General features: G+C 49.8%; 1 protein-coding gene across 10 annotated transcripts in view; it reads right to left on the reverse strand.

Moving 5' to 3' along the window:
• DLGAP4 (DLG associated protein 4) overlaps positions 1-15,150 on the reverse strand; it is a 136,539-nt gene that overhangs the window by 44,562 nt on the left and 76,827 nt on the right. Inside the window, exon 1 of one of the 10 annotated variants that reach the window (XM_082361933.1) lies at positions 4,523-4,631. The exons of the other annotated variants lie outside the window; for them this stretch is intronic. The gene's annotated coding sequence lies outside the window, so the exon portion shown is untranslated. Of the gene's footprint in view, positions 1-4,522; positions 4,632-15,150 lie in introns of those variants that run through there. 10 annotated transcript variants of the gene reach the window in all.

Below are 15,150 nucleotides of genomic sequence, written 5' to 3' on the forward strand. Positions count from 1 at the left end.
TGCAGGCCTCCCCCTCACGCCTCCATACCCTCCGTACTTGAGTTTTCTCCCAACCACCTCTAAAAGCACAACATGGTGACATTTGGGAAGATCTTTTTAAATGAAGACCTCCCCAAGGGAAAGTCACCAGCACCCCGCAACTGTAAGGACTCGCTGAGTATTAGCGACTAATCGTCATAGTTACCGGCGTTTATTGCCTGCTCAGGCATCGCTGGCTACTGCCCTGGCCCAGTCACTGTCTGAGGTCCTTATATTTGATCCCCACAAGGAGATGTTTTCACCATCGCCCCTTGTGCTGCTGAGGAAATGGAGGCTCAGAGAGTTTGAGGGATTTCTTCAGCGTCACACGGCAAGTGTTCTATCTGCTAAGTGAGTGCAAACCTTCCAGGTTTCAGTCTCCAGAACCCAACCTGCACAGCATCTGGTCTCACAACAAAAATACAAGTTGGCTGACAAGGAGGCTGACACACACATTCCTACAAAGCTTAGAAATCACTGTAGAAAGACAAATTTGGTCTCTCCCTTCTGCTGGCAGACTCTGACTAGAGTACACTTTTACAAAGACCTCAAGCCCAAGCCAGCATCCCAAAGAGCATCTGAAGAAAGCAGACTTTACCTTGACAACTTCTAACCCTCTGGGAGCTGCTCTGCCCTGATGTTTTTACAAGCATACTAATCACCTCCCCAGGCTTCGGGCTGTCCTACCAGGCCCTTTTCCTCTCTCACAAAGAGACCTGTGACATCACTTGCCCCTCAAATGGTCCCTTCCCCTCCTAGGACTGACACCCATCTGTAAAAGTTGGGCACTGCACTAGGTTGTGGATGGCACAGGTTCCAACAGGTGTGCTACTTCTGGTTAATTGGTAGTACCTGCCTGTGTTAAGAAGGATCCTGAAGCTGTGTCCAGGCTCCACGCAGCCACCACGGGTGCTGTAACCAATGCTGCCTCTGTGGGAAAAGCCCTCCTGGGAGATGAGCAGCCTTTTAAAAACTCTGCTGGAACACAGCCACATAAAGCTGAGAGTTGCAGTGTGCATTAACTTGGAGAGTTAACCAAGAGTTCATTATTTACAGATGAAACCTACTCTCCCTTTCAAATATACCTCCTTAAAATGGACTAATGAATGAGTTACCTGGAGTAGTGAAATTCATATAGACAGAAAGTAGAAGGGTGGTTTCCAGGGGGTGGGGGAGGAGGGAATGGGAAGTTGTTTAATAGGTACAGAGTTTCAGTTTTGCAAGATGAAAAGAGTTCTGGAGATGGAGGGTGGTGATAGTTGTAAAACAATGTGAGTGTACTTAATACCACTGAACTGCACACTTAAAAATAGTATAAGTGGTAATTTTTTTTTTGGCCGCGCCATGCAACACACGGGATCTTACTTCCCCAACCAGGGATCGAACCCTGCAGTGGAAAGCGGATTCTTTACTACTGGACAACCAGGGAAGTCCATGTGGTAAATTTTTATGTGCACTTTAACACAGTTTTTTAAAAAATGGGCTAGTGCGGAGTCTACTGCGGAACTCTCTACAAACGAGCCCCAGCTATCAAACTGATTTTTCACCCCAAATCCAGGAGTCACAAAATAAAATATTGAAAGCTACTTTAAGCATGAATTTTTTGATTTCTGGTTTGACTTAAATCTATTTGTGAGCAGGGGCTGATTTATAATCTGCTACAATCTCTTTCCTGAGATTCAGGGAATAGAAATAAAAGAAAAAGAAAGAATTCAAATAGAAAATCAAAAAGACTGGAGGTCTACAAGAGTAGAAATAGATGTGTTAGTATCAGAACCTTGGAAAGGACTTGGATGGGAGATTGTGTGGACGTTAAAAAAATTACAACTTAAAAAAGAACTATAAATATATTGTATAACATTATAGAAAACAGTTAAAAAGTGATTTTAATCCCACTGCCCTAACACAATTACTGTTACATCATTCTATACCCAAACTTTTAAACTGTGATCATTTTGGAATGGCAATTTGACTAAAAAGAAATAGCAACTTCTGCTTTGGCCTTCTTAAACAAAAGCAGTTGGTAGAACAGAAAGAGTAGTGAATCAGGACTTCAAATCTTGATTAAGCTGTGTGACTCTGGACAAGTCACTTTACCTCTCTGTTTCATCATTTCTAAAAACAGCAATTATAACTGCAACCCGCCTCCCTCAGCAACAGAAGCAACAGGGCTTTGTGAATTGTGAAGTAGTATGTGAAAGGGCATTAGCAATAGGTAGGGAGTGCTAAAGAAGCCTTTTCTTGATGACTAATGATCAGTATGAAAACCTGATAATGACGATGATAATAATAATGATGACGATGTAAGTATTCAGAAGCTCTGATGTTAATTTTAAAACAAAAATCACTTGTAATACTTTCGTCATCACACCTCTGGGTGAGCAAAGCTGTTGGCCTCAGACCTACCCAGGCTCGCCAAGCCCAGCCAGGCCCTGCCTGACCTTGCAGACCCTTCCAGACATAACCCAAACCTCTCCCAGTTCCCTAAATACACCAAACACTTCACACCCCAGGGTCTTGCCCCCTGCTGTTCCCAGTCTGCCTTAACTGCCTCCTTCCCATCCCCCACCCCACCTTCCCTGAGATGCCTTCCCCATCTTCTCTGAATAAGTCCCTCTCGGCAACTATGTTTCCTTCAGGACTCATCCCAATTAGACAGTATGCTGTGTGTCTGTACCTACTTGAATGGGGTCTCCAAGCTGGATGAGGTCTCCAAGCTCCATGAGGAAAGAGACCAGGTTTGTCTTGTTCCCTCTCCTTCCCCTGGCTCAGCACCTGGGATGAATGGCTGATTGTTTGGGAAGAGAAGTGGAGGTGGGGTGGGGAGGAGCTGGCTGGGATGAACCCAAGTCCTCTTCCCCTGGACCGTTCCCACACACTGCTGCGTGCACCCCCTTTGAGAAGACTGCTGGGGCAGCAGCAGCAGTGGCAGCCCTGCCTTTATAGGTGCTGTCAGACAAGCCCCACTCCCCCTACCCCACAGGCAAACACCTCCTGACTGCTACCATGCTCTGTGCAGGGCCAACAGGCACGTCATGAAGCGTGGGAAGCTTGGGAAGGCAAGAAAGTTCCAGGAGAGCCTTGAACTATTACTGTATTCACAACACACTCAAGAGCGGACCCTTCATTGCAGTCCCCAGAAGGATACTGCCCAACGGAGTGATGACCCTGCCGAGATAAACCCTGACTCTGAGTGCCTGGTGGACTCTGACGGCCCTGGGCAGGCTTCTCTAGCCTGATCTCAGCTCCCCAGGCCCCGGGACAACCAGCCCCTGCCTCCCCTCCCCTCCCCTCCCCAGGGAAGCCTCCCCTAAAAACCTCCATCCACTTGGAGCCTACCCAGCTTTTGAGGTCCTGAAGGTCACCTCCTTTCTAAAGCCTGCCTTGATTCGCTGCATCTTCCCCATCAGAGCCCCACACTCAACAAAGAGCCATCGAATGATTAACTCCTCTCCAAATACCAAGTGCACCTGCATCTTTCCAGACATGGGACATGCACAGTCTTTAAATATTTCAAGTCTTCTGTCTCCCCTTGGATATCAAGAAGAGCAGGGGCGAACATTTCTTAAGTGCTTCCTCTGTGCCCGGCACTGTCCTAAGTGCTTTACACACACACATTCTCTCTCTTGTCCTCGCGCAGTGACTCAGGTAATATCATCACCTCTATTTTGCAGGTGAAGAAACGGAGGCCCAGAGAGGTTAAGCAACTTGCCAAAGCCTCACAGCTCCAGGTGGCAGCTCAGGATCTGAACCCCAGCAGCATGACTCCAGGGCTATGCTCTTAACTACAGGGCTGCCCGACCATTGGTGTGTGGGCTTCCGTACACAGTCGGGCTTTCTAAGTGCCAGGTTCTGCCACCCAGGGGAGCAGCGTGGCTAGGTGTGGGTCATCAGTGCGGTCACTCAGCCACAACTTCCAGATCACCTACTGTGTGTTCAGCGTGTGCCGTCAGGGAGTGGACTTGAAAGAACACAGCTCTGTGCCTGGGGACCTTGGGATTATGCAGAGCAGAGGAGAGGTAGACGAAAATCCTATTCGTTGAAGCAACAAAATTGCTACCATTATCTGCTTTGGCAAGGCTGAGAATTTCCTTAGAAAAAGAACAGAGAATCAGGAACTTGAGACCCCAGCTAGTTAGGCAACGGCTAATCTTTGAAGTACAAAGGCGAACGAAACGTGTGTTATGATTTTGGTCTCACCGGGGGACCAAAATCTATTTGGCTGAACAGCAGAGCTAGAAGGAGCTAGAGCTCCTGCCAAGAAACAAATAGGGATTGAGATCCAGAGCCGGGAAGGGGCTTGTCGGAGGCCACCTATCAACTGGAGAAGCACGGCTCCGGTTCCCCTACGCCCTGTGCTCTCCAAGTCCCTGGGACTGCAACCAGGACAGAAGGCTTTCAGGCCATCTGCGCCCTTAAGAAGAAACCGCCGGGGGTGAGGTAAGTGCCTACATGACCGAAAGTTTAAAAGTTTTCTCAGTGGAGACAGGACATTAGCTCTTACCTTCAGGGACAGTGGAACTGTTCTGTGAAAGCTGGATTCGGGAAGCCAGGGTTGATGTCCCCGGCCAACAGAGGCCCACCTCCAGCCCAGCCCTGCCCCAGAAGGACGGGAGTTTCAAAGGCAGTAGCTCCCCACCTGGGGCCACACCCAGGTGAGGCTGACTTTACCGGGGAACCCGTGGAACTGGCTGTCTCCCACACAGGGGCAGGCCGGGCCAGAAGGCCACCGCCTGTCTGCAGCCTGGCGCCTCTCCCCACGGGGTCCCACCTGGCCCCCACCCCAGCCAGGCCTCCAGAACAAGGGTGGGAGCCGGTGGGGAAGAGGCCTGCTCCTCTCCTAGTGAGGTCTAGTGAGGTCCCCCGGGGCCCACCCCAGCCTGGGCTGGGTCTGAAGCGGCTGCTTCCTGCTTTACCTTTTTCTTTCACTTTGGTTTTTAACCCCAAAGTGAAACTAAAGACTGGGACGATGTGGGAAAGATGGTGAGAGTTAAGGCCTGAACCCCTGGCTTCTCATCCCAGTGAGGCTGCTGACTCGCTGGGAAACGTGGGAGGAGGCCCTCAACCCCCTGCCTCGGTCTCTCCGTTGATAAAACAGGAGGGAGGAACTCAGCTAGTGCTTTAAAGTGTCATTTTAAATTAGAAAAATGACGGAACGTCCCCTTCCTCATCCCTGCCACCACTGAGGACTAAAAAGGAGCCGCAGAAATGACCAGAGGGGGACCCAAAAGGGCCTTCCTGTTGGCTTGGAGGAGGAGGCAAACTCTGGCCGCTGTGTGGAGACCCTCCTGGTCTCTCTGACTACCTTTCCCCAACCTGTCAACAACTCCTTTATCCTGAGCAGCCCCTGGGGCAGAGCAAATTCAGGAAGACCCCAGGGACGAGCTTGACCTGGTCTTAGCACAGCAAGAGGAGCCACCAACAGCTGCCTGAAAACTCCCCGCCTGAGGGCCGACCAGGCCATCTGCTAAGACCCAGGACTAAGACAGCATCCCACCCGGGACTGGTCCAAACTTCACTCTCTGCCGACCCCCGGGTGCCTGGCACAGTCTAGCTAAGACCACTGTAATCTGTTTTACGGTGTTTTCCCACTGGCTGGTTTACCAAATCTCCCCTCTAGGCTGGTGACATGAGAGAGGCAGGGATGAGCCTCCCCACCTCTCAGATGAGGAAAACTGAGGCTCGGAAAGGCACAGGGACATTGTGGCCAAGCCAGCACTGGATTCAGGAGCTCAGTAAATATTTGCTGGATGAATGAGCTCAATGGCCCAGCTGTTGCCAAGCAGGTGCGGCACACACCAAAGAAGCACAGGAAGGAGGACACAGTGTATGTGTGTGTGTTGGGGGAGGCATCCCTCCCTGGAGACCAAGTCACAAACAGGTCCCCAGGTACCTGTAACAGAATCCCCTCCCCCCAGTCCTGGCTCCACTCCTGATGTCCCTCCAGCCCATTTCTTCCCTTCATTCCTCACTTCCTCCCATCTGCACCCTACTCTGGAGTGATCTCATTGGCTGAGGGCTTCTGAGCGAAGACTGGCCAGCCTCCTTCCCCTCTCTCAGCTGGATTAGAACCGTCAGTACTTAACCAAGGAAAGGAACTTGAATCCAGGGGTGGGGGCAAGGTGCTTTTAAAAATATATACACGTTGGGCTTCCCTGGTGGCACAGTGGTTAAGAATCCACCTGCCGGGCTTCCCTGGTGGCGCAGTGGTTGAGAGTCTGCCTGCCACTGCACGGGACGCGAGTTCGAGCCCTGGTCTGGGAGGATCCCACATGCCGCGGAGCAACTAGGCCCGTGTGCCACAATTACTGAGCCTGCGTGTCTGGAGCCTGTGCTCCGCAACAGGAGAGGCCGCAATAGTGAGAGGCCCGCGCACCAGGATGAAGAGTGGTCCCCGCTTGCCGCAACTAGAGAAAGCCCTCGCACAGAAACGGAGACCCAACACAGCCATAAATAAATAAATAAATAAATAAATAAAATTAAAATATCTTTACCTTAAAAAAAAGAATCCGCCTGCCAATACAGGGGACACGGGTTCGAGCCCTGGCCCGGGGAAGATCCCACATGCCACGGAGCAACTAAGCCCGTGCGCCACAACTACTGAGCCTGCGCTCTAGAGCCCGTGAGCCAAAACTACTGAGCCCGTGTGCCACAACTACTAGAGCCCGTGCGCCTAGAGCCTGTGCTCTGCAACAAGAGAAGCCGCTGCAATGAGAAGCCCACGCACTGCAATGAAGAGTAGTCCCCGCTCGCCACAACTAGAGAAAAGCCCTTGTGCAGCAATGAAGACCCAACGCAGCCAAAAATAAATAAATAAATACAATTTTTTAAAAATTAAAAAAAAAAATTCAGTAGCCCTGAAAAAAAAAATATACACCTTATTTTTGACAAAGGAGGCAAGAATATACAATGGAGAAAACACAGCCTCTTCAATAAGTGGTGCTGGGAAAACTGGACAGGTACATGTAAAAGTATGAAATTAAAACACTCCCTAACACCATACACAAAAATAAACTCAAAATGGATTAAAGACCTAAATGTAAGGCCAGACACTATTAAATTCTTAGAGGAAAACATAGGCAGAACACTCCATGACATAAATCACAGCAAGATCCTTTTTGACCCACCTCCTAGAGAAATGGAAATAAAAACAAAAATAAACAAATGGGACCTAATGAAACATAAAAGCTTTTGCACAGCAAAGGAAACCACAAACAAGACAAAACGACAGCCCTCAGAATGGGAGAAAATATTTGCAAATGAAGCAACTGACAAAGGATTAATCTCCAAAATTTACAAGCAGCTCATGCAGCTCAATATCAAAAGAACAACCCAATCCAAAAATGGGCAGAAGACCTAAATAGACATTTCTCCAAAGAAGATATACAGATTGCCAAGAAACACATGAAAGGATGCTCAATGTCACTAATCATTAGAGAAATGCAAATCAAAACTACAATGAGGGGCTTCCCTGGTGGCGCAGTGGCTGAGAATCTGCCTGCTAATGCAGGGGACACGGGTTCGAGCCCTGGTCTGGGAAGATCCCACATGCCGCGGAGCGACTAGGCCCGTGAGCCACAGCTACTGAGCCTGCGCGTCTGGAGCCTGTGCCCCGCAACAAGAGAGGCCGCGATAGTGAGAGGCCCGCGCACCGCGATGAAGAGTGGCCCCCGCTTGCCGCAGCTAGAGAAAGCCCTCGCACAGAAACGAAGACCCAACACAGCCAAAAATAAATAAATAGATAAAAAAAAAAAAAAAAAAAAAAAAAAAACTACAATGAGGTATCACCTCACACCAGTCAGAATGGCCATCATCAGAAAATCTACAAACAATAAATGCTGGAGAGGGTGTGGAGAAAAGGGAACCCTCTTGCACTGTTGGTGGGAATGTAAACTGATACAGCCACTATGGAGAACAGTATGGAGGTTCCTTAAAAAACTAAAAATACAACTACCATACGACCCAGCAATCCCACTACTGGGCATATACCCTGAGAAAACCATAATTCAAAGAGAGTCATGTACCACAATGTTCACTGCAGCTCTATTTACAATAGCCAGGACATGGAAGCAACCTAAGTGTCCATTGACAGATGAATGGATAAAGAAGATGTGGCACATATATACAATGGAATATTACTCAGCCATAAAAAGAAACGAAATTGAGTTATTTGTAGTGAGGTGGATGGATCTAAAGTCTGTCATACAGAGTGAAGTCAGAAAGAGAAAAACAAATACCGTATGCTAACACATATATATGGAAACTAAAAAAAAAAAAAAAAAAAGGTTCTTCAGAACCTAGGGGCAGGACAGGAATAAAGACGCAGACGTAGAGAATGGACTTGAGGACACAGGGAGGGGGAAGGGGAAGCTGGGACAAAGTGAGAGAGTGGCGTGGACACATATACACTACCAAATGTAAAATAGCTAGCTAGTGGGAAGCAGCTGCATAGCACAGGGAGATCAGCTCTGTGCTTTGTGACCACCTAGAGGGGTGGGGTAAGGAGGGTGGGAGGGAGGGAGATGCAAGAGGGAAGAGATATGGGGATATATGTATATGTATAGCTGATTCACTTTGTTATAAAGCAGAAACTAACACACCATTGTAAAGCAATTATACTCCAATAAAAATGTTAAAAATATATATATAGATTTTCAGAATGCAAAAGAAGGTAACAAACTTTTAGGTGCACAGATTCTTCAAAAGAGCAATTTCACCTGCAGGAAGGAATGGCTCCCACAGTGATGCTTGCCCACATGTATACAGCCAGGTGGGGAAGGGTGCTGGCTGCAGCGCTGCTCGTAGCAGCAAGGCTGGGAACGACCTAAATATCCCTGAGCAGAGGACTGGACAAACAATGGGCGGTCCATCCGTCAGTGGACTGCCACACAGCCATGCGTGCGCCCATAGGGAATACCGACAACAGAGACAGCCTTGTGTGAAGAAGACAAGGTACAGAACAGCAGGCAGTAGGTAATAAAAAGGGATGTACTGACACAGCTGCCTGTGTATGCAGAGTATTTCTGGAAGGAAACATCAAGACTGTTCACAGTCATTATCTAGGAGCCTAGGTGGGAGAGAGACTAATTTTTCACTGGACCCTTTTTTTCCCTACAAAGTTTGAAATGTTTAACCACATACATGTATTGCTTTCTCAATAAAAGCATAATTTTTGCACATAAAAAAATAACTCCAGCAAAATGTACCCAAAGAAGCTTCCCTCTAGGTCTCAGGCATTGGACTCCCTGGGGGCAGGGCCCAGACACCTGGATTTTGAAGTCTCCTCAAGGGCTGCTGGTCTAGCCTTGCAGAACAGGTGGTCAGCCTCTGACAGTAGATTGGAGGCAGCCTGGACACCACAGGCCTCTGGGTAGGGCAGAAAGTAGCAGGGAAGACTCAGGAAAACCTGGCCTTACAGCATAAGAAGGATTTCAAGAGGGCTTTGAATGCTCAGTAGGTACAGCTGAGAGGAGAGGGTTCCTACAGGAAGGACTGGGGAAATTAAGTCAGGCTGGTAAGACAGGGGAAGGGGAAGAATAATGTCTCTCTCAATATGGGATCCTGTCCCCCCCCAATACTTGGTTCCCACTCATGGGAATTGAGGGGGCTGGGAGAGTCCTTTCCAGACTGATAACCTAAGATATGCCTTTATTTCATCTCATTTAATATTAAAGGAGGCAAGGAGGGTCCCCAGCTTAGCACATGCCCACAGGGCTCCACACCTGTGCAGACTGTAATCAAATATTTGGAGGCTGCAGAAAATTCAGGCCAGGATCTTAGGTACAGCAGCCCTTGGGCGACTTCCTCCCCCCTGGGGAGGAGCAGATGGCCTTCTGTAGAGATGCCCTTCCTCACCTTCTCGTTAATAATTAAGTCATTACCGAAGACCTCTTCTGTCACTTCTGAAGTTCAGTTTGCAGAGACTTGTTGCCTTGGCTTGCTTTACCATGATGCTCCAGGCTGAAGGCTCACAGGCTACAACAGTCTAGATCTAAGCCTCAGGCCCAAACTCCAGGGGTCTGCAGTGGAAAGAGCCCGGGGGTGGTGGTGTCAGGAGCGCTAGGGTGGATCCTGGCTAGACCCTGATGATTCTGTGGACTCCGGGAGGTCAGAAGCTAAGTCTCTAAGACGGCTCCGCTTGCCACTGTATCCTCAGGGCCAGCTCATCGCCTGGCACACAGCAGGCACTTAATAAATATTTGTTGAATAAGTGAACAACAGCTCAGCCAGTGAAGCCCAGAGTGACCGTGGGCAAGTCACTTTCTGGAAAATGACGATGACAAGAATAGCAATGACCTCTTAGGGTTGTATAAGAACCTACCGAGATAAAGTAGATGTAAGTGCTTTGAAATTAAAAAACAGGCTACACAAACATTAAGGATCCAGAAACAATGTGCTAAAAACGAAATGAAAAGCATGAATACATATGAGAATGATCACATTTACAAGAAAGCACCTGGCAAATGGTAACGTATTAATCAAGTGAATAACTACAATTGAAAGGGACAGCACAGGTCAGTCTAGTTCACTGTTCCAATATCCGAACATTTCTCAGGCTGTGTCTGTTACAAAGGAGCACAAAAATCCCCATCAAAACCTTTGTCCTGATTTTGGTATGAATTTGCCAAAGCAGACTGGCAGAAGGATCCTGGGGGTGTTTATTGGAGACAAGGGAGGAGTGGGGTGAGTGGAACACAGAGGCTGTGCCTGCCATGTGGCCTCACGACCCCAGGACAAGGCCCTGCTCAGGGCGGCACACGGAGAATGACTGGCCACCAGTTTCCTAGCTGCACACCGCCGCCAACCATTGCTGCCTCCCCTGCTAGCCGCTCTTAAGCACCAGTCCCCTTCCCCTTCCCTCTGCCCAGTGGCCATCCCTGGCTGCAGCCTGGGAAATAGGCTTCATCACCTTCATCACCTGGCTCTCCTGTGCCGCGAGCACCTCGGACAGGTCCCTCCCTGCCTCTGTGACTGGGCCAGGGCCCACCCTCTCCGGTGGGGGCTGGCTGAGAATCCCAGTGGGCCCCGTCATGGACATGCCCACTGTTGCAACAGACACACACGAGGCCCAGCTCTGGAGGCTGCTCACAGCCTGGCGAGTAAAACTGCTGATGTGAAGGCCCCTCAATTCCCTGACTCCCCCACCTTGAAGAAATTCTGAGCTGGCACCCAGCCCCAATCTTCCAGGTCTTTAGAAAGTAGGGGGTTCTGGCCTTTAGCGGATGTATTAGGTGCCCCCAATTCAAGGGGCAAGAAGGCTCAGATTCCTGGGATCCTAACAGTAGGAGGTTCCTTTCCAAGAAGCAGAGCTGAACTGTGGGAAGAGCCAGCATTTGCAGTCAGCTTTGGGTCTGAGCCACATGTTCCTTATCTGTAAAATGGGGATGGTAAGTCCGCCTGCCTTGAGCTTGCTGTAAGGATTTCATGAGAGCATCTGTGGAGGCCCTGGCACAGAGCCTGGCACAGAGCAGGTGTGCGAGCAACGTGCTCACACTGTTACTTCCTGCTCCAAGTAGCAACACCCAACATCTTTCCCGCTGGTCCATCAGGCCCCCTGGTCAGGCTCTCCTCAGGGAACACAACATCCTCTGCTACCCCAACTGGCCCTTCCCACTCGCACGGGCTCCACCCGAACCCTGCCCTCTCCCTTCTCTGAGTTGCCTGCAAAGCTCCTCCCTGTTGTCACTTTCATTCATTCCAATTCACCCAGCCTGACTCATCTTGAAAAAATCCTCCAGCTGTGCCATCCCGGCTCTAAAACCTTCCATGGCTCTCCAAAGCCTCTGCTCTTCAGCTCATGTTCAATGCTGCCTACAATCTCCTGGCGCCTCCCAGAGCCCTGATGCATCAGCAAAACTAGTCTACTCACTGTTTCCATAATACGCACTTACCCTGTCTAGCCCCCACACCTGTGCCTCTGCAGAAACCATTCCCAGGAACATCAGCCCCAATGTCGGTCCCTGCGAATCCAGCCCCCTTCACGAGGGCTCTTGTTTCCTTTGGCTCATGCTCACTTCTTCCTTCTCAGACGATGCTTTCCTTCAGCAGATGCTTAATTACAGACTGTCACACAGTCTCCCATAATTGTAGGCCTTGTCTCCCTTGTCAGATCCTAAGTTCCCAGGGGCAGAGGCCCTGTCTGTCTGGTCTCTCCCATCCTCTCGGAGCCTGGCCCAGGGCTGGGAGGGCAGGCCCCTGGTCAGAAAGTGTTTTCCAAGCCCAATTCAGCTCCAGGCTGAGCCAAGTCCAGCTCCAACCACTTGGGATCACTTTTCTTGCTTTTGTCCTATTCACTGGCCAAACCAGACCTCCATGCACCAGCTCTCCCCAGGGTGACCCAGGCCAGGGACAGAGAAATGAGGGAGACCTGGGTGGGGAGACAGTGCTATGGCTCTCACCTGGCCCTGACATGGTCTCGTTCTGGGATCCGAGGCACATTCCTGTCCCTTTTCCTCCCTTAGCACGCTTCTTATAGTGAGACAAGAAACAATAATCTTTTAGCTCTAGAATATGGATTTCATTTGTCTTTAAGGTAGCCCTGGTTCCCAAGAGTGGGTGGGGGAGGAACCAGCTGATTCCAACACAGGCTGAGGGAGGCGAGGCAGCCACAGCCAGGACTGGGAAACCTGGGAACCTGAGAGGCACTCACACCGCACACCTCGATAACCTCATTAAATTCCTGCTGACGACTGGATTGCATTCCTGCCCAGATGTTCAATTCCACAGTCCTCACCCTGGCCAGGTCTGACAGTGTCTGCTGCCGGGACTGAGCAGGGGAAGGGTAATCTGCTTCTGGAAACAACCCTGCCTGAAACAAAGACCATGATGAGGGGCCAGTCTCCTCACCTGGAAAATGGGGATAATATTGGGACCTGTATCACAGGATTGTTGCAATAATGCACTGGGATAATGCCAGAAAGTGCTTAGCACAGTCCCCGACACCCTGTGAACGGCAGTGTAGCCGACAAGTTCCCATTTCTTGAGGGGCCTTTACGACACGAGTTTGCACCCTCAGAGCAACCTGTGAGGAAGGCATTTCCATCCCAGTCTGACACGGAAGAAAACTGAGGCGCAGAAAGTCAATCAATCCAAGGTCACACAGTAGGGACAAGCCAAACTGTGACACCAACCCGAGAAACTCTCAGTTCAGCTTTACCCAGAGTGCGGCCCACAGGCTTTCAGCATCAGACTCCTCCAGAGGGCTGGTTTAGAAAGCTGATTCCTGCCCCCAGACCTGCCAAATGAGAATCTTTGGGAATAGAGCTCAGGAACCTGAACTTTGTAAAGATGAGGAGCCTAATTTTTATATATGAGGAAACTGAGGCACAGAGAGGTTAAGTGATCTCCAAGGTCACACTTTCAGCAAGTATGGACCTGGGACCGAATTCACAGTCTGACTCCAGAGGCAGCAATCAGAGACTTCCTGGAAGAGGTGGCATTTGACAATGTGGGCCTCAAAGGGAAGAGACAGCACCACGGGGGAGGGCACAGCACAAATAAAGGCTTGGCGCAGGAGAGGCCAGGCAACAACAGCTCAGTGTGGCTTGTGCTTTCAGATCCCTGAGGTGAAGAAATACATAGGGAGCCACCACTGCCGCCTTCCCCTGAGAGCCCAGAGAGAGACATTCCTGAGCCACCCGAGCTTCTGGGAGGAGAGCCTGCTGTGTGCAGGGTCTACAACCAGCAGGTCTACGGCAGTAGCCCCCTGGGTGTGTCTGGCTGCTGCTCAGGACGAGAAAGCCAGGGAAGGTGGTGACTCAGTCCCCACCCAACCTCAAGCTAGTTCCATTTAAATCTGAGATGAGCTCAGAGGCTGGGGAAATGCCAAACAAACCCTCCTTGCAGAACAGACGCCAGATCCAGAGAAGGCAGCCCGAGCAGTAGGCTACCGGGCAGCAGCAATAAATTTGGAGCAACGCTGTGGGTTGCAGGGGGGAGACAAGTCAAGCAAGCCCTCCCTGGGCCCCTCTTCTTCATTCACCCGTGAAACAGGGAGAACTCCACTGGCTTCTGACTTCCTCCCAGGACTGTTGTGAGGAACAATGGAAAGGAAAGAGCCTGGCAGATTACACAATGTCCCACACAGCAAGCGAGAGGTTAGAGGATCACTGCGGTTACATATTAGAACAGCCAGGAGGTGCTTTCCTTGCTACCTGAACCCCAGCCACTGTGGGTAGAGGGAGAGGCTGGGCCTCTGTCTTGTTCCCACAAAGCAAAAAGGGATCCAGATATTATCTGGAGGTGAAAGTTCACATTTATTAAACGCCTACCGTGTACTAGGTATTTGTTAATGTAGAATCTCACTTAATCCTCACCACAACCCTGCAGTGTAAATATGATTACCTTGCGTGCAGAGGAGGAAACTGAAGCTCAAAGAAAGTAACTAGCCCAAGATTACACAGGCAGCGAGTGATGCAGACCAACTAAGACCAGGTGTCTGCCGCCCGAAAACCCGCACTCTTTCTCTGGAACAGTTTGTATAAGAGGCAGAACATGTCTGGTATAGGGGCCCAGCTCAAGCACTGCCTCCTTCCGGAAGCCTTTTTGATCCCTTTGCCCAGACAAGATCTCTCTCCGATGAAACCCCACAGCACATTATCAGCACACATCTGGCAGCACTCAACACATTCTGCCTCTTATTTTGTGATCAAGCACACTTTTAACAGGTAAGATGAGATGTAGGTGCAAATAGGTGGCGTTTCAGTTACCTTAAAATCCTCAAATGTCAGGGCTGGAAGCACCTAAGAGAGCACAACAACCAGCTTCCTCACTTTTTCAAAGGAAAAATACAGACAGAGGAAGACACTTGTCTGAAGCCACACAGCATCTTAGCATCAGAGCCGAGAATAGAACCTTGGCATTCTGCCTCACAGAATTTCTTTAGGGATTCCATGATTTCAGAATCAGCCTTAGGACAAAGATTATCATTCCCACTTTACAGATAAGGAAGCTGAAGCCCAGGCAAAAGCAGCCTCCCTGAGAGGTGAGATGTGGGGACCACAACCCTGATTCCCTCCACTTTCAGGCCAGAGACCAAGCCCTTTCTCCTCCCCGCTGCAAGTAGTCTGTGTAGCGTGTCAAGCTCAGGGCCCACAGTAAAAGGTCAACGGATGTTGGAAATTGTCATTATAC

The sequence above is a fragment of the Balaenoptera borealis genome, assembly GCF_965194805.1.
Source record: "Balaenoptera borealis genome assembly, chromosome: 16".
In the NCBI taxonomy this organism is placed as follows: domain Eukaryota; kingdom Metazoa; phylum Chordata; class Mammalia; order Artiodactyla; family Balaenopteridae; genus Balaenoptera; species Balaenoptera borealis.